The 18374-nt window shown below is 41.1% G+C and overlaps 1 long non-coding RNA gene across 4 annotated transcripts; it reads right to left on the bottom strand.

Annotated features, from left to right (window-relative positions):
* Nucleotides 1-2959: 2959 nt before the first annotated feature.
* 2810047C21Rik1 lies at nt 2960-17694 on the bottom strand. 4 transcript variants are annotated; one of them, XR_881816.2, is made up of 6 exons: nt 17401-17694; nt 16900-17089; nt 14901-14939; nt 13629-13754; nt 12782-12868; nt 9586-11611 (listed from the first exon to the last, which is right to left on the bottom strand). It is a non-coding gene; the product is annotated as an RIKEN cDNA 2810047C21 gene 1 (long non-coding RNA). The 4 variants fall into 4 exon arrangements; XR_003946719.1 differs by lacking the exons at nt 9586-11611; nt 16900-17089 and adding an exon at nt 2960-3109; XR_881815.3 differs by lacking the exon at nt 16900-17089 and having other exon boundaries at nt 17401-17693.
* Nucleotides 17695-18374: the final 680 nt, after the last annotated feature.

An 18374-nucleotide genomic window follows, 5' to 3' on the forward strand; every position in this document is an offset into this window, starting at 1 on the left:
GATGCAACCCACAGGATTATTGTGGCAAGGAGGCCCATTGTGATGGATCCATTCCAAAATATCTGCTGGGAGGACATTAGATCATTACCCTACAACAGTGGCTTCTTTAGCCTTGTTGGAAATTCAGCATTGTTTACAATTTTTTTTTTGGTATAAAACCCAGCTGTATTGTAATCCCTTATGATGGGTATCAGCAAAAGGTCCTAACAGCAAATATTGATGAGTGGGCTATTTTAGCCTGCATTAATGAGGGCCCATTTGATAATCATTATCCCAAACATCCGTTAATGACCTGTTTTAAGGAACATCCAGTCATTTTCCCTCAAGTGGTGAGGAAAACACCCATTAAGGATGCAGTTAATGTGTTTACTGATGGATCAAGAACTGGATGCAGAGTAGATATGTTAGAGGGGAATGATCCTGTGTCAGGCAGTATTATCACGGTACTCCGCAGATGGTGGAATTACAAATAGTTATTGAGGTCATTAAGGATTGTGATTTTCCTTTTAATCTAATTTCAGATTCACAATATGTAGTTAATTTAGTTTTATACCTAGAAGTGGCTGGCCAAATAAAAGCTCGTAGTACCATCCAAGCCTTAGCCTTGCAGAAGTTGCTGTGGGAAAGACGCCAACCATTATCTATTGGACATGTCTGCCTATAGTGGGCTTCCAGGACCCTTAAGTAGGGGAAATGATATTGTGGATAATTGTACTCATATGGAGTTCATATTTTTAGCATCCCCTATTGAGTTAGCCTCACAATTTCATTCTAAATTTCATGTTAATGATAAAACTCTGCAGAGAAAATTTGGAATCTCTAGAACACAAGCTTGGGATGTAGTCACTACCTGTGGACGTTGCCTTGAGTTTCAACACCCACCTTTTTATGGAGTGAATCCTAGAGGATTGCTCCCTCTACAGGTGTGGCAGATGGATCTGACACATTTTTCAGAATTTGGCAAATTGAAATACATTCATGTATCCATTGATACATGTTCAGGAATAGTTTATGCATCTCCCATGGCATGGGAAAAAGGCCTCCCATGTTATACAGCATTGTTTGGAGGCCTGGGCAGCTTGGGGTAAACGCCAACAACTTAAAACAGATAATGGCCCTGCATATACTGCCAAAACCCTGGTGTCTTTTTGTCAACAGATGGAAGTACAAGTTAAACACAGCCTGCCATATAATCCTCAAGGCCAAGGTATCATTGACCAAGCACATAGAACCTTAAAGGAATTATTAATAAAACAAAAAGGGGGAATATGCTATGGCCATAATCCAAAGATAAGACTCTCCTTAGCTCTTTTTACCTTAAATTTTTTTGCAATTGGATAAGGAAGGTCGCTCTGCTGCTGAACAGCATGCTAATACCAGCCCCAGTAAACTGGGGTATGCTAAATGGAAGGATGTGCTTACAGGATCATGGAATGGTTCAGATCCCGTGTTGGCCTGGGCGAGAGGGTGTGTTTGCATGTTTCCACAGAATCGCGCAGAGCCAGTGTCGATTCCAGAGTGGGTAGTGTGACACTGTCAAAATGAAATAGCTGATCTTGCTGGTGATGAGCATGTGTCTGCCCCTGATGGGTGCAGAACCCAGATGGGGGATACTGTAGGTGTTTAAATTGGACTGCAAATTTTGATGGCAATATGAATGAGCTTTGCTCGGCAATTGTCATTGTGAATTCTACCTGAGTGGATCCTGGCTTGGCATTGGGAAAGAATGGGCTGGGATAGGTGCCCTTGCTGTGGCCCTTGTTTTGGCATGCATGTTGTGTGTATGGTGTATATGTTGGTTGTGGAATGCCCAGGTCCTCACTGCTGCCATGGTGGTGCAAGCTTTTGCCACAGTTGAAGCAGGGCAATCACCTCAGATTTGGGTTGCTGCCATGAACAAGGAACAATGAAGCCATCGCTCTGCAGGGTTGTAAGGGTAAGCACTGCACAGAGGTTAGTCTGGAAGATGTTTGACAATCTCTGAGAGGTATATCTGATTGCATGAGGGTTGATTGTCCTAGTGTTCTTCCCCCAGGAAAAATGGCATGGGAGCAGGCCAGGGTTGCTCTGGGTAAAAACCTGTGAGCCTAAGTGTCAATCCTGTACATGGCCCCTATTTCTGCACACTGGGGATCAGACCTCTATCTTCACCCAGGAAGCTTGCTTCAAAAGAATATAAAAGGGGAAATTGTGGGAAGCCATTCCGGACTCCCTGGCCAGCCGGACAGAAATCTGTGCCAGGCAGTAAACAAGCCCATATTTGGTGGATGGCTCACGTTTAATCCCTGATTGGCTGAGCAAGCCTGCCCGGTGAGGTGATGTGACCTGTGGTGATTGGTTGAGGCATGGTTGTGGCTTGAGTGGATAAAAACGCTTATACCCCGAAGCATGGTGGATTTGAAGAGAGAAGCTGCCTGAGTAAACTGCTTTAAGTGGAATCGGTGGTTGTGTTTTCCTTGCTGGCTGAGTTGGACTCAACAGGGGCCCCCAATGTAGGAGCTAGAAAAAGTACCCAAGGAGTTGGAGGAATCTGCAACCCTATAGGTGGAACAACAATATGAACTACCCAGTACCCCCTGGAGCTTGTGTCTCTAGCTGCATATGTATCCGACGATGGCCTAGTTGGCCATCAGTGGAAAGAGAGGCCCATTGGTCTTGTAAACTTTATTTGCACTAGTACAGGGGAAAGCCAGGGCCAAGAAGTGGGAGTGGGTGGGTGGGGGAATGTGTGGGGTACTTTTGGGATAGCACTGGAAATATAAATGTGATAAATACCTAATAAAAAAGATTTTAGGAGAAAAAATTGCCTTTTATTTGACTTCATCATTCCAGTGTGGTAAAAGAGAAATATATATAAATATATATATATATATATATATATATATATATATATATATATATATTTATATATATATATATATATATATATTTATATATTTATATATTTATATATTTGCAGGATTTATCAGAGCAGATAACACTTACTTGTCTCATTAAAAATTTCAATTTAAGGGCAGAGGCTGAAAATGAAACAGTAGGTTGCCACTCTGACTTTCTAGGATATTCTGAATCCAGGACCACAATCTGCACTGCACACAGAGGATGGCATCTGAGAAGAAAATGAGACACATACTGATAATGACTTTTAGATATTCTTTTATGTTTTGTATAAGCCCATTAAAAGTTTAATAAGCTTATTTTATGTATTCCAACTGGTAGACATTTTATATTGTCCAGTGTTTAATGGCCAGCTGTGAATATTGGAAAGACATTGAGGAAATTTTGGATAATTTATGAATGTCTAGTAATTGAGGAAAAAGAGCTGCTAGTGAACTTTGTGCAAAAAATACAGAGATTGCAACCTGATGTTTTTACTTTTTTATTTTCATTTTGGCACTAAGTATTTTAAACAGACATAGGGAAATTTAATTGAGGCTTTTTTTTTACCCAACACTATCCTGTCCTTATGAGTTTGAAGCTTTTTATTAATTGGTAATTGATACAGGTGTGTCCATCTCACTATGGGTAGCAGATCCAGTAAGTAGTATTCTTGTTTTCCATCTTTTTTATTTTTTTGGATATTTTCTTTATTTACATTTCAAATGTTATCCACTTTCCTGGTTTCAATTCCTCGTGAAAACACCCTATCTGTTCTTTAATATCTATGCTTTAATGCCCGTTTCCCAATATCCACACTTGTCTTTTCATGAGTGTATATAAGCCATATATCAAATCTTTCCTTCCTACTTACTTTACTTATTATCATAGTTTATTTAAAGCAACAGAAAAGCAAGTTAGTATTGGAAGAAATTTGAAATAGGAAAAAATATGTCCTTAAATTACAGATAAGAAATAAAACCTTGAATAAATAAGCATGGCAAAGCATGAAAGACTGTTTATGAAAAACAGTGGAACTTGCAGACACCGGTTTAATATTGTTGAAAACGATCAATCTATGTGTAGTGACCCTGAATATGGAGTGTTCCATGAAGATACCCTTATATGTTATGAAAATTTTGCCCTATTATGATGTCTTAATTTTTTTTAATTTTGTTTTACTTTGTTATTTTCCCATAGAATCCTGTTATTTCCTAATGAGTAAGAGAAAATGTATCTGATGGAAAAAGCTGTTGGGAGGGAAATAAGAGTATTAATTATGATATATTGCAAGTAAAACTGAGAATTGGTCATATCCCAGTAGAAGGAAAGGAAACTGTAGGTAGGATATATTTTGTGAGAGTAACATGCTATTTTCAATAAATAAAAAAGAACTCTCAATTCAAAAAAATTATCTCTGTTGTCAGAGAATGAATTTTCTGTTTTGTGTTCTGTTTTTTTTTTTCCTCTCTTTTTTGGGTGGGTAGGTGTTTTTGTCAAGAATTATTCTATAAATATCTATCTCAAATTTTCTCAAATTTTTATTGTTCTCAAATATCCTTTCTCCTCTTACTAAACATTATGCTTTACTCATTTTTAAAATAAAGAAATGCTCTCCTCTTGTATGTGAATGTGTCTCCCCACCTTCTGCAGGCAACTAAGGAGTTTCTTAAAAAATTTAAGCCAGCATTGTTGTCTTTGATTTTATTTACAGAATTTTAACAAAAGTGTTCACTTATAACTGAAAATTACTTGTTGCTTTTGTCTGGTTGCTATTATTGCTGTACTTGAGGTGTGTTAATAGGTATTTCTTTGTTTGATGTTTTAGTGCAGTTCCTTTGAAATTCTGTTCATCTTAATTAAAAATATGACTGGGTTCTTCAATTTTTTAAAAAGTCATGTTTATGTGAATATGAATTTTTATAATTGTGTTCATTATTGAACGTGGTATGTATCCGTTTGTTTTGTGGGAAAACATTTTTGGGTAAAATGACAAGGGTTAGCAATTATGGCTCATAGCGTTTCCTAATTGTAACATTGGTCTCTCTCTTACCAACACCTGTTTCAGTGGTTTAAGGTAAGGGAATAGATTACTGTGTAATAACAGCAACAAAGTGAAAAATATTTTGTTTAATTTAAAGGAAAAAATATCAAACAGTGATGAAGAACAGTTTGTATTCATTAAATTTCAGAAAATAGTTCTGATATGACATAGGTATATTTTATGCATGTTTGAATCTTCAAAGAATTGGGGAAAATGTCAAAATAAACATAATATAGGAACTTAGAAATTGTTTCTTGATGTTAAAGTATTTTTTTCATTTCAATATGTTAATGTGTATCCACTTGACAGTGTTTACTGCTGTGTATTATAAATCAATAAGTTAGTACACACTCACCTTTCTCTTTGCTGTAGCCAACTTGAACATGTCTACATATAAGTGAAAATATTCACCATGTGGAAAATATCGGCTGAACTTTCCTAACTTCACCTTTATCCCAAGGTGTTGTGAGAGATTCCCAAAGTGAAAAATGTCATAGTCTTCCTGCACTATCACTCTCTGTTTCATAATTACTTTGCCCCCCAAGCAGACTCATAAGGTGGGCCTTTCTCATAAAGGAGTTTACCTAACATACAAGCATTGCCCTATATTGTATATACCATTCCCTACATGCTAACCACTAGTTGATCCATCACCTTTGGTTGAAAATGCTGTCTTATTTCCACTGGATGGTTTTACCTTATTGTCAAAGATTAAGTGACCATAGATATGTGGGTTCATTTCTGCATCTTCAGTTCTATTCCATTGATCTACCTCTATGTTGCTATACCAGTACCATGCAGTTTTTATCACAATTGCTCTGTTGTACAGCTTAAGGTCAGGAATGGTGATTCCCCCAGAAGTGTGGGAAGCCAACTCCAAGATGGCACCAGTTTCTGGTTGCTGTTTTTATAAACAACACCACTGCAAATTTGCACTGCATGCAAATTGGGTGCTGGCAGACTGACCAATTCCAGGGGGCCACGGAGCCTTCTCCTGTGCTGGGGTGCATATAAGCAGGGCTCCCTGGGTGACCAGGGTCCCCATAGAAGCATCGAGGCGTTCCTGCAATAAAGGCTGTTGAACAGAATCCAACTGTGTCATGTCGTTCTTGCTGGTCGAGAGCAGATGCAACATATGGTAGCCCATATGAGGACCCGAGGATCTTGTGGATTCAGAATTCTTCAGCTGGGGAACGGCAGTACCAGTAAGTCTCCCAAATTGATCCCCGTGTTTAAGGGGGATATGTTTTTTCTTGCCCATAGACCCAGTGTGGGTAGCTCTTATCCTTGTTATTTCGTTTTCTGTACAGGTCAGAAAATTCTTATGGAACAACAAGAAAGCATGTCAGAAGAGGACAAAGAGCGTATGAGCAAGAGAACAAAAAAGGGCGAAAAAGAAAAAGGAAAAGAAAAGGGAGGAAAAAATAAAAGGAATCAGTGATGAAGAAAAGGAAATAGAGAAGATATTTAAATCTTTAAAGGATTTAAGTTTATCAAGCTCCACTTCCAGTGACTCGGAGCTTAGCAAAGATGAGGAAGCTGACCTAGAGAAAGAGGCAGCTTGGTATGAGAGGGAAAGATATGACCCGGATTGGTCATATAGAACCAAGCTAATGAAAAGGGGAGCATCAGCTAATAAAAGAACAAAACCGAAAGTGCCAACAGTTCCACCTTACAACCCTGATTACACAGGAAAAAAGGTCCACTAGGGCTGTTAGACCAGGTACCTCCTTCTGCCCAGAGGTGTGGAAAGAAATAGGATTAACCTTTCCAGTTTTTAGATTGCCAAACTCAATGGCACTCGACTGGACCCAGTCACCTTGGAGGACTTCACCTCCTGGATCACCATTGCCTTCCCATATTTTAAGGAATGGGGGAAAATGTTGGCCTGGGGGGGGGCAGTGGTCCTCCTGGGTTGTGTCTTCTGCATCTGGTCATTGTGTCGACTAAAAAGAGAGCATGCTCTACATAAAGCAGTGGTGTACCAAGCTCTGTTGGCAATTGAAGATGGCGCATCTCCCAATATTTGGCTGGCCTCTTTGAAAAACTAAGAGTTCGCCCTAGGTCATTTGGCAATTGTAGTCACACAGATCCATGGTATCCAGAGACAGGCAACTTTCCTCATGCACAGACCAACCTAAGACACGGGGCCTAGAGGCGATAGGGCTACCCTATGACAGGTAAGGCTGTGACACTAGAAGATCAACTTAAAACAGGAGCCATGGCCGATGGACAGATTTACCCAGACCTAGTCCAGCATCACTAAACAAAAAAGGGGGAGATGTGGGAAGCCAACTCCAAGATGGCGCCAGTTTCCCGTTGCCATTGTCATAAACAACACCACTGCGCAGGTGTCAATTCGAATTTGGCGCCAACCCCTCCTGAGCGGGTGCATGCAAATTGGGTGCTGGCAGACTGACCAATCCCAGGGGGCCAAGGAGTATTCTCCTGTGCTGGGGTGCATATAAGCAGGGCTCCCTGTGCACCCGGGGTCCCTGTAGAAGCATCAAGGCATTCCTGTAATAAAGGCTGTTGAGAAAAACCCAACTGTGTCCTGTCATTCTTGCTGGTCTAGAGCAGACATGACACAGAAGTTCTTTTATTGCTGAGAATATTTTTTCTAGATCCTGCATTTTTTAGTTATTCCAGATGAATTTGCAAATTGCTCTTTCTAACTCTATGAAGAATTAAGTTGGAATTTTGGTGGGGATTGCATTGAAACTGTAGATTGCTTTTGGCAAGATGGCCATTTTTACTTTATTAGTCCTGCCAATTCATAGGCATGGGAGATCTTTCCAACTGCTGAGATCTTCTTTGATTTCTTTCTTCAGAGACTTGAAGTGCTTGTCATACATATCTTTCACTTCCTTGGTTAGAGCCACATCAAGGTATTTTATAGTATTTGTGACTATTGTGAAGGATATCATTTTCCTAATTTCTTTCTCAGCCTGTTTATCCTTTAAGTAGTGGAAGTCTATGATTTGTTTGAGTTGATCTTACATCCAGCCACATTGTTGAAGTTGTTATTCAGGTTTAGAGTTCTCTGGTGGGATTTTGGGGTCCCTTAAGTATACTATCATATCATCTCCATATACTGATATTTTGACTTCTTCCTCTCCAATTTTTTCCCTTTCACCTCCTTTTGTTATCAAATTGCTCTGGCTTGGATTTCAAGTACTATATTGAATAGGTAGGAAAAGAGTGGGCTGCCTCGTCTAGTCTATGATTTTAGTGGGATTGTTCCAAGGTTCTCTCCATTTAGTTTGTTGTTGTCTTCTGGTTTGTTATATTTTGCTTTTATTATGTTTAGGTATGGGTCTTGAACTCCTGATCTTTCCAAGACTTTTAGCATGAAGGGATGTTGAGTTCTGTCAAATGCTTTCTCAGCATTGAATGAGATGATCATGTGGGGTTTTTTTCTTTGCTTTTATTTATATAGTGGGTTACTTTGATTTCTGTATATTGAACAATCCCTTCATTCCTGGGAAAAAACCTACTTCATCATGATGGTTGATTGTTTTGTTATGTTCTTACACTCTGAGAATTTTATTCAGTATTTTTGCATCAATATTCACAAGGGAAATTGGTCTGAAGTTATATTGTTTTGTTGCATCTTTGTAAGGTTTGGGGATAAGTATAATTGTTGCTTCATAGAATGAATTGAGTAGTGTCCTTCTGTTTCTATTTTGTGAAATAGTTAGAACAGAATTGGTATTACTCTTCTTAGAAAGTCTGATAGAACTCTGCACTAAACAGAGTTTGGTCCCAGGCTCTTTCAGTTGGGAAACTATTAATGATTGCTTCTATTACTTTAGAAGTTATGGGACTGTTTAGATGGTTTATCTGACCCTTATTTAACTTTGGTACCTGCTATGTGCCTAGAAAATTGTCCATTTCATCCAGATTTTCCAGTTTTGATGGGTATAGGCTTTTGTATTAGGATCTAATAATTTTTAGGATTTCCATGGTTTCTGTTGTTATGTCTCCCCTTTCAGTTCTTATTTTATTAATTTGGATACTGTCTCCATGTCCTCTTGTCACTCTGGCTAAGGGTTTATCTATCTTGTTGATTTTTCTCATTGAACCAGCTCTTGGGTTTATTGAATCTTTGTATAGTTCTGGTGTGATGTGGTATCCAGGACTTGCTATAATGGGAAAACTGGGTTCTGATGGTGCCAAGTAACCTTGGTTTCTGATGCTTGTGTTCTTGATCTTGCCTCTCTCCATCTGTGTATCTCTAGTGCTACATGCACTCAATGTCTCTGACTGGAGCTTGTCCATCTTGTTTTTCTGGTTGTATCAGAGCTCCTCAGAGTCCTGATGTCTCTGTGATCCATTGATTCTGAAATTCTGTGTGTAAGAGAGCCTGGGAGTCAAGGTGCCTCTAGGATCCTGAAATCCTGGCATGATCAAACTCCTAAGAACCTGTAATCCTATGATCATGGGTGTGTTAGAACACCTGGGAGTCCAGCATCCTCTGGGTGTTGTGTGGTTGGGTGCAGAGCTAGCACCTGAAATCTACTCAGGGCACTGGCTAAGACAGGAAGGCACCAGTTTCTTTAGATCTCCCAGAGGGGCTTGTCCTTAATACCAGCATTCAGAACCCAGAATAGGGAAGGTCTCTGAGTTCTACGACAACTTGAGACACACAGAGAAACAAGTGAGACAAACCAACATGGTAAGACTGTATATAAACAAAAAAGGAAACATAGATACAGGGTGCTACACAGAGCTGGTCCCCAACAAAAGTAGTGACACAATAGTTATGAAGACTTTATAGTAAATGATCATTTATCCCATGGACTGCAATATTCAGTGAGGGAAAAATGGCAACCAATAGAACAAACAACAATAAATATATATGTCTTATTTAAACTGAGGTCACTCTCTTCCTCCCCCATTCAAAGTCAGCCACATGAAGACTCCACTCAATACTGGTGCAGTGCAGCCAAGAACACAGCTTCCTCTTGCTAAGTCCCCAGAAAGCATTAACTTCTTAGGAATAAGATGGCACTAATCCTCATCTTGATCCATGTTCTTCTTTGATGAGTAATTTTCAATGACTTGCTTCCTCACAAAAGCCACTCTCAGAACTTCTTTGCTCAGACTCACATTCACTCCTAAGGCTCAACAAGCTTGGTCAATGGTTGAAGCTTTCTCTATGTTTGCATTCACAAACCTATCTGGGTTGTGTCTGTGTTGCTAGTAAGAACAAACTTTGTTCAAAGTCTTCCCCAGATTCAGTGGGTTCATGATGCATGTCTGCACTGTGGCTTCTTCAGTTAAATATGATGCAAGTGTGGGTGAACGCTCCGCACATCTGAAGCACTCTTGACTTTTGTCCAGTGAATATCCTTTTGTGTAGATAGGGTAGATCATGGAAACAATTTCCCATGTTCATTGCACTCAATACATATACTCTATTTAGTGTGGTGCCAGTCCTGCAGCAAAACACTTTGCCACATTCTGTGCACTCATGATGCTTTGCTGCATAAAATCCCTGATGTTAAATGAGGCTGCATCCCCCACACACTACACATAAAATCCTTTCCTCTACTATGAAGTTTGTTGGTCATTGATGAGATGAGTTTCGTTTTTTAACACTTTCAAGATTCATGATTTTTAAATTTCCTTTCCCTTATATGAGCTTGGACATGATAAACATGGCTGGAATTTTCCTTATATTATTTATGCATTTGATATCATGTCTTAGTTAGTGTTTTTATTGCTTTGAAAGGAACTTTGAAAACTTTGAAAAGGTAACTCTTATAAAGGAAAACATTTAATTGGGTCTGGCTTACATTTTCAGAAGGTCAATCCATTACCATCTTGGCAGGAACCATGGCTGCATGCAGGCAGACACGGTGCTGTGGAGTAGAGGTTTTATATCCTGATCTAAAGGCAGCCAGGAAGAGACTCTCCCACACTGGGTGGAGCTTGAGCACTGAACCTCAAAGCCCATCCCCACAGTGACACACTTTCTGCAAGAATGCCACACCTATTCTAAGAAGGCCACATCACCTAATAGTGTCACTCCCTATGGGCCAAGCATTCAAACACATGAATCTATAGGGCCAAACCTATTCAAACTACTATAGTATACTTCTATGGATTTTCTCCAGTATGGACCCAATAATGATATAAAAGGCTGGATCTGTTCATGTATGACTTGCCACATTTAGCCCATGTAACAGTGTCACTCCTGTGTGAACTCACTGATGAGCAACAAGGTAGCAGTTGTGCTTGAAGGTTTTGCAACACTCACTGTACCTGAATGGCTTCTCTGCGGTGTGAATTCTGAAATGCTTAATAAGAAAGGCTTTTTGGCTGAAGGACATCCCACACTCCCTGCACTGAAAAGGCTTTTCTCCAGTGTGTATCTTCCGGTGTCGATTGAGGTGGGATGTGCTAGTAAAAGTTTTGCCACTGTCGCTGCGTATGCAGTTCTTCTCACTCTGAATGGCCTCTCTACTCTCAGTGTTTGTGGGGGTATCCCCAATAGTGTAAGTCACTTGATGCTTTAGAAGACCCTAGGAGGTCTGGAGGATCATCACATTGTCCATGCTTAGCAAGGGTGTCTCAGCACAGCACAGCACAGCATGTGCTGCTGCAGCGTGGATGGACTGGCACCTTCTGCAGACAGACTCTGCTCAAAGGGTGACATTTCACTCTCCACTTTGATCCAACAACCTGGACACAGAGAAATCCTGATGAGTGGCATGTAGACTATCAAATGACAAACAGACAGACAGACAGAGATACATCATCTATTAGTAATGGTGATCTGAGGTTTCTCACAGAACAAAGGGGCTAGGGTCCAATACCATGCTGAATTTGTCAATATCTTATGTTCTATGGACCTTAGGAGCAGCAAGAACACAAGCATGGAATAAGTAAAAGGGAGGCATGCTATTTACGGTAACAAACTCTTTCCTCACCAATAGCTTTCTGCAAGCTTCAATTGCTGGGGATTCAAGACACAGTGCAGAAGGCTGTGTAGAGCTATATGGCATGGTACCTAAAGAACCTGAATTTAAGTACCACCAAGGTAAAGTGCATGGTAGATGAATTGTAATCCAACGTGCTCCTCTGGTTGGAATACTGGCATTCCTATAGTACACACATTTAATCCAAAACATTGTTCTACCAACTAAAGCTATTTCGTAGATAAAGCAGCCATGGTGGAAAGTGACATCTAATTGAGAGTCAGGCAAAGTGATAAATCAGAGAAATATTTGACTAAATGAATCAGCGATAAGACAGGAAAGTGAGTCTAAGTCAGAGCAGACAGAGTGTTCAGATGAAGTTTTGACCTGAACATTTTGACAGGCAGGTTGCAGAGAGAACAAACTAGATAGAGGTGAAGACAGAATGAACCAGAGAATGAGAAGCCAGAAGATTAGTACAGATTGCTTGAGTTACTTTGAGACCAAATAGAGCAATTCAGTCACACAGTAAAAGAAGCCAGTTTGAATCGAAGGAGTTTGAGCCAAAATAGCTGAGTTGACCATCCTGCCAGTGTTCAGAAATAAGGTAGAACAGGTGAGGTTATTCAATAGTAAGTCTAGGGGGTTGAAACCACTCTAGTCCTTGATTAGATTGCACATAGGCTAGAAACTTCCAAGACTAGGCCTTGCTTACCAGTTAGAAAATCACTGCCTCTCAGATGACAATTACATCAGGCAAATAAGAGTTACATTTACAGTGCACACCATCACAATACAGGAACAGCTGTGTATCACAGGGTTGCAAGGCAACAGGCAAAACATTCAAGACTGATGCCCAAGGGACAGTTCTGGTTCAGAATTAATACCTCCAAACATCAATAAAACCACCACACTCTATGTACCTATAACATACCTGGAGTCAGGAATCTCAATGCAGGCACAGAGGGCTCTCCCCAAGACTCCAGCTGAGTCATGTCACGGATCCCAGAAGGTATAAGTCCTAAAGGACATGATAGAAAAAATGACAGTTTTGTATTAAGTTATGTACACCATACAGTAGATAAGAATAAAGCCTAGTGAGAGTAATTCTGTTAAGGGTGCCTTGCAAAAATATAAAATAAAGTAAAATAAAATAAAATAAAATAATAAAATGAACTTACCAGTGCCAAATTCCAGTTACATTCAAACATAAGGCATGTCACCAGAAGTACTTGAGTCACAAAGATCCCAAATATTTAGAGTGTCATCAGGTCACAGGGTAGCTGTCAGTGTCAAGACTCCTGACACCAGGCCAGATGTGTTTGTGAAGTCCATTAATTACAACACTCAATAGACAGAGCAAGAAGACCTTGGCAAGTCAGAGGACAGCCAGGTCTACATAGCACATCCAGCACAGCTAGGATTGTAAAGATAGACTGATGTCTCAAACTACACCCCAAAAATTCCTAACCCCAAATTGATTCCTGTGTGCCTTTGCTGCAATTGAGAGAAACAGAGCTGTTGTGAAACTTGACTTGGTTCCTAACCTGTATTTTATACTCTAAGACTGTGGGGGAAAGATTTAGTATTCACAGGCCAGCTTTGAGAAAGATACAGCTCTCTCTAAAAAACAAACAAACAAACAAACAAACAAAAACAAAAAAACACAATCCCCCCCTCCAAAAAAACAAAAACAAAAAAAAACAAAACCAAAAACCAAAAACCAAAAAACAAAGGAAAGCCTAGACATGCTCTGAAATGATGGCAGGACAGGGTCTTACAAGTAAAGACATGAGTGTTCATATTTCTGACATCAAAGTCTGGTGCAGCATCCTTTGAGAGTCATCAAGCAGTGTCCATTCCTCCCAGGAGAAGTCCACAGCCACATCCTCAAAGGATAAACAGTCCTGAATAATGGAGAAAGTTGAATTTATATGAATCCTCCTTGTCAGGGATTCCTGGTACCCTTAAGTCATTCCCACTTAGCTTTCTACCTCAGAGTATACCAGGCTGTGAACCTATTCTATTGATAGCCAGTTTCATGTTCCCTCCGACTACTGTGCTCATCACTCAGCAACATGAGTTAAGTTGACATAGTGGCTTAATTACTTTTCTATTACTGTGAAGAGACACCATGACCAAGGCAACTTATGATAACAAGGAGTTTATTGGGGCTTACACCTCAGAGGGTCAATCTGTAACCTCCATGTCAGGGAGGATGAATACAGGCACACACAGCATTGGAACATTTGCTGAGAGCTTACATCCTGATCCATAGTACAGTACCAGGGAGAGAGAGTTAACTGGGAATGGAAAGAGCTTTCGAGACCTACAAGCCCACCCCCAGGGACACACCTCCTCCAACAAGGCTATACATCATTATTATCTCTAAAGTGTTCCACCAATAAGGAACAAGTATGCAAGTCTATGACTTTCTGGAGGGTGAGTTCATTGAAACCATCACAGCTGGAGTCAATCCAAGCTAGAAGAATGTCCCTCCTTTCAATCATAGAATTCACATGGACTCCTTCCAACCAGACACTAACATGGATTCCTCCCAATCTTCTGTTTCACACAGACTACATTTGGGGCACTGTTGTCCACTCTGTCCCTGGCACAAAGGCCAGGAAGCCATATGTACAAGATCTCAGGACACACTTCAGTCTTCACACTGAGCTTCCATTCACACTCAGTATGCAGACTTAGCCCTCAACTGTTGTGCTACTACAATTCCTATCTTCCACTAAAGCCAGCTGATCTCATGCATGCCTGAGCATTTCTAATCATCCCCAACCCATCTCACTTCCAGGCCTGGTCTAATGTCATCATTGGAGCTTTAAGACCTTTGAATCTTCAGCCAATGGTTACCATAAAGGGAAACCTGTCCATGTAATCCCTGCTGTGGACGTGGGGACCTTTCATTCTGAGCATGTGCCAGGGAAATCCAGTGTCAGGACAGAGACAATTCCAGCACAGAGTCCCAGGACACCACAGTCCCTGAGGTCACTTATGTGTTAAGTCAGGAGTGTGATTCCTGGGCACCCTCCACTTACTTCTTTCTGGTTAGCATGTTTCACTGAATACTGGGAAACCTGTAGAAAAACAAGGTTGTGAGTAATAAGCAAGAGTGTTGGTATCCCAAAGGTTCACCCAAGTCCTCTGTCTTACATGCAGTCAGGTACCCACTGCTCTCAATCCCTTAATGGTCTCTCTTACTGGGTGACCTTGGACAAAGAATCAATCTCTTCTGTTTGTTACCTGAGGATAAAATTTACTGTTTTATTGCCATGAAGAGACACCATGGCCAAGGCAATTCTTACAATTAAAAAAAAGCATTTAACTGGGTGCTGGCTAACAGTTTCAGAGTGTTCATCTAGGATTAGCTTGGTAGGGAGAAGAGAGGCATGGGACCATGGCAATACCTGAAGACTTTACATTCTGATCTACAGGCAGTAGCCACACACACACACACACACACACACACACACACACACACACACACACACTTGCACTGGATTAGGCGTGGGCTTCTGAAACCTCAAGGTTCACTCCCAGCCAAGCCCTTCCTCCAACAATACCTTACCTCCTAATCCTTCCAATTCTTCTCAAACAGTTCCACACCCTAGGGACCGAGCATTGAAATATCTAAGCCTATGGGAACTGTTCCCATTAAAACTAACATACCTTCCTATTCCAAAAAGAGACTAATAGGGCTGGAGAGATTACCCTCTTTTGGTGTGTCTGAAGATAGCAACCATGTACTCATATACATAAAATAAATAAATCTTTAAAAAAACAAACAAAAGAGAATCACAGTCTCAAACTCAGTCCTGTGTGTCAAGTATTTGGTACAGGCTCTTCCTGAGCACATGACTAATGCTTCTTTCAAAAGTTTCACAAATGGGTACATATGATTTCAAAATGTTGTTTTGTCTTCCCACATTGAATTAAGACTTTGGAATTAATTAGCCTTTACACAACATTTGCAAGGCAGAAGCAAGCAGACTTTTGTGCATCTGAGGCCAACACGATGTATATAGGTCAGCTAGAGTCATGGGGAGTGTCAATGGGGAGAGGGAGTATAGCTAATAACAAGGCAGACTTTACTCAAATACTGAATGCAATTACAGAGTTGTAAAACCTTTCAGTAATACTTAAAAATTAGTAATATTATTAATTGTTATTACTAGTGTAATTTAGTAATATTTTTTAAAAAATAAAATTTATTTTTAATTTAATTTTCCCTCACAGCTATGCTTAGCACAGCAGCATGTCTTGATGGCTGAGTTTTTAAAACTCATTGGAAATGTAGGAGAGGTTGGCTCTAATTAGGGCACTTCCACCATGAACCAGTGTTCAGTTGGCAGCCCTTACCCAAAGGAGACCCTAACTCACAAGAAGGCAAATCTCTGTGAATTTGAGGCCAGTGTGGTGTAAACAGTGAGTTTGAGCCAAGATCAAAAGTAAATGAATAAAGTAAAAATATAACAAAAGGTGCTTTAATCTCATCACTTGTGAAATAGAGATAGAAGAATCTCTCTGAGTTTGAAGACACCCTGATACATAGAGAGACTGGACATCCATGACTACATAGAGAGGCCCAGTCTGAGGGAGAAGGAGGGATGAGGGGAGAGGGAGAGGGAGAGGAAGATGGAGAGGGAGAGGGAGAGGGGGAGGTGGAGGGGGACGGGGAGGGGGAGGGAGAGGGAGAGGGAGACGGAGAGGGGCAAAGGAATAGGCAGAGGGGTGAAGGAAGAGGGGAGTGTGGAAAAGGGAGAGGGAGGGAGGGATAGCAGGAACCCACCAGGCCCCCTGGGGGACAGTGGAGGTGGAAAGGAGGTGGGGAAGAGGGGCATACAGAGAGAATAAAATAACTCCATCAAAGATCTGAACACCACCATCACCCACCCTACAACTCCCCCACCCCTGCTACAGCTTGCATTCCAACTTGAACATGAGTGCACAGGATTTACCCAAGGATTCATAGGTCTCTGCCTACACCCATATTACCCCCACCCCAAGCTAGGAAACTGACTAGATGGAATCTCTCACCTGTTCAAATCTTCTTGGCCACCAGAGTCTCTCTAAACAAAAGTCAGGTCCTTAGGTTCACTGAGCCCTTTCCCTCATGTAATGCCAGTAGAGGTCACTCCAGGGCTCTTTGTCAGAGCTCATGCCCTTCCACAAGCCTTGAGAGGTACAGTCCACCAGACATTGAGTCAGAGGGTTTGGTTCTAGCAATCTAGCAGACAGATGTCAAAAAACAAAACAAAACAAAACAAAATTAAAAAAAACAAAAAACAAAAAACAAAAAACAAAACAAAACAACAACAAAAAAACCAAAAATCAAAACAAAAACAAAACCAAAACCAAAACCAAAACCAAAAACAAAAAATAAAACCAAAACCAAACCAAAACAAACAAAAACAAAACTACAATAATTTCGTCCACCGGTGCCCTACAGTCGGGGACATGGGAGTCTACCCTGTTGGCTCCTGACCCAGATCTCAGTGCTCCAGAACTCAGGTAGTTGGGCGATCACTAGGCACTCACCTGGGGCAGGGCTCCACCAGCAGCCTCCACAATCACCATCAGGCTCCAGTGGCCAGCCAGGCCCTGGGACGTGGCCATCCCTCCTCGAAGCTTGGATTAGATCACACGGGCTGTCGAAAACCTCAGCTCTGTCTCCGTGACGGAGGAAAAACGCCTCAACTCTACCATTTTCCTGCCATGACCAATACTGATAAAACCAGTTTTCTGTGAACCAGACTGACAGATCCAGAAAGTTTCAAAGAACCTCCTGCACGCAAAGCCGAAAGTCCCGCCCAGCGTCCTTTTGTCGTCACTATCGCGCCTATTTTCATTGGCTATTCTCGGTGCAATGTCTTCTGGACAATGTAGTTCAGACGTGATCAAGCGCCAGGAAGTGGACACACCTCCCCAGATGGAGCCTTACACTCAATCTGTTAGGGAGAGTGTTGTGATTATAGATGTGTCAATATTTCCTTGAGCTACAAAAGCCGGGCTTGCTGAAACACTCCTGAATTACAGAACTGCTGGCAGAGGTAAGTTGATGTTTGGGATTAGAAACTAGCCTGTCACAGTGAGTTCCAGACCAGACAGAAAACCTCTGGGAACCTTACAGAGTGAACATTACCCTAAGCTGGGCCATGTGAGGAGAGGAGATCTGAAAAGAGAAAGAGGGGACTCCAACCAAGAAGGACCGCCTGAGCCAAGAGACTAGCACAGCTAAAAGTGGCTGAGTTATATAGTGGTCAGAGTAGCTGGAAGGAGGAAAGCCCAGGGGATCACCTGGACTGGGGAGTTTGGGCAGTGTGGTGGCTGGGGGGTGGGGGGAGGCATGCCAGCCAGGGACAGAGGGATGCTGAGGCCACTGTCCAGTTTGATATGTTAATGGACACTTTAGTTCAACATTTTTGCCTTGGATTTAAGACCCAACAGGTTGTAGGTCTTTGTGGGAATGATACTTGACAGGTCTTCTTGCAAAGAAAACTTAGGAAATTACC

Source organism: Mus musculus, chromosome 7 (genome assembly GCF_000001635.26).
Source record: "Mus musculus strain C57BL/6J chromosome 7, GRCm38.p6 C57BL/6J".
Classification (NCBI taxonomy): Eukaryota; Metazoa; Chordata; class Mammalia; order Rodentia; family Muridae; genus Mus; species Mus musculus.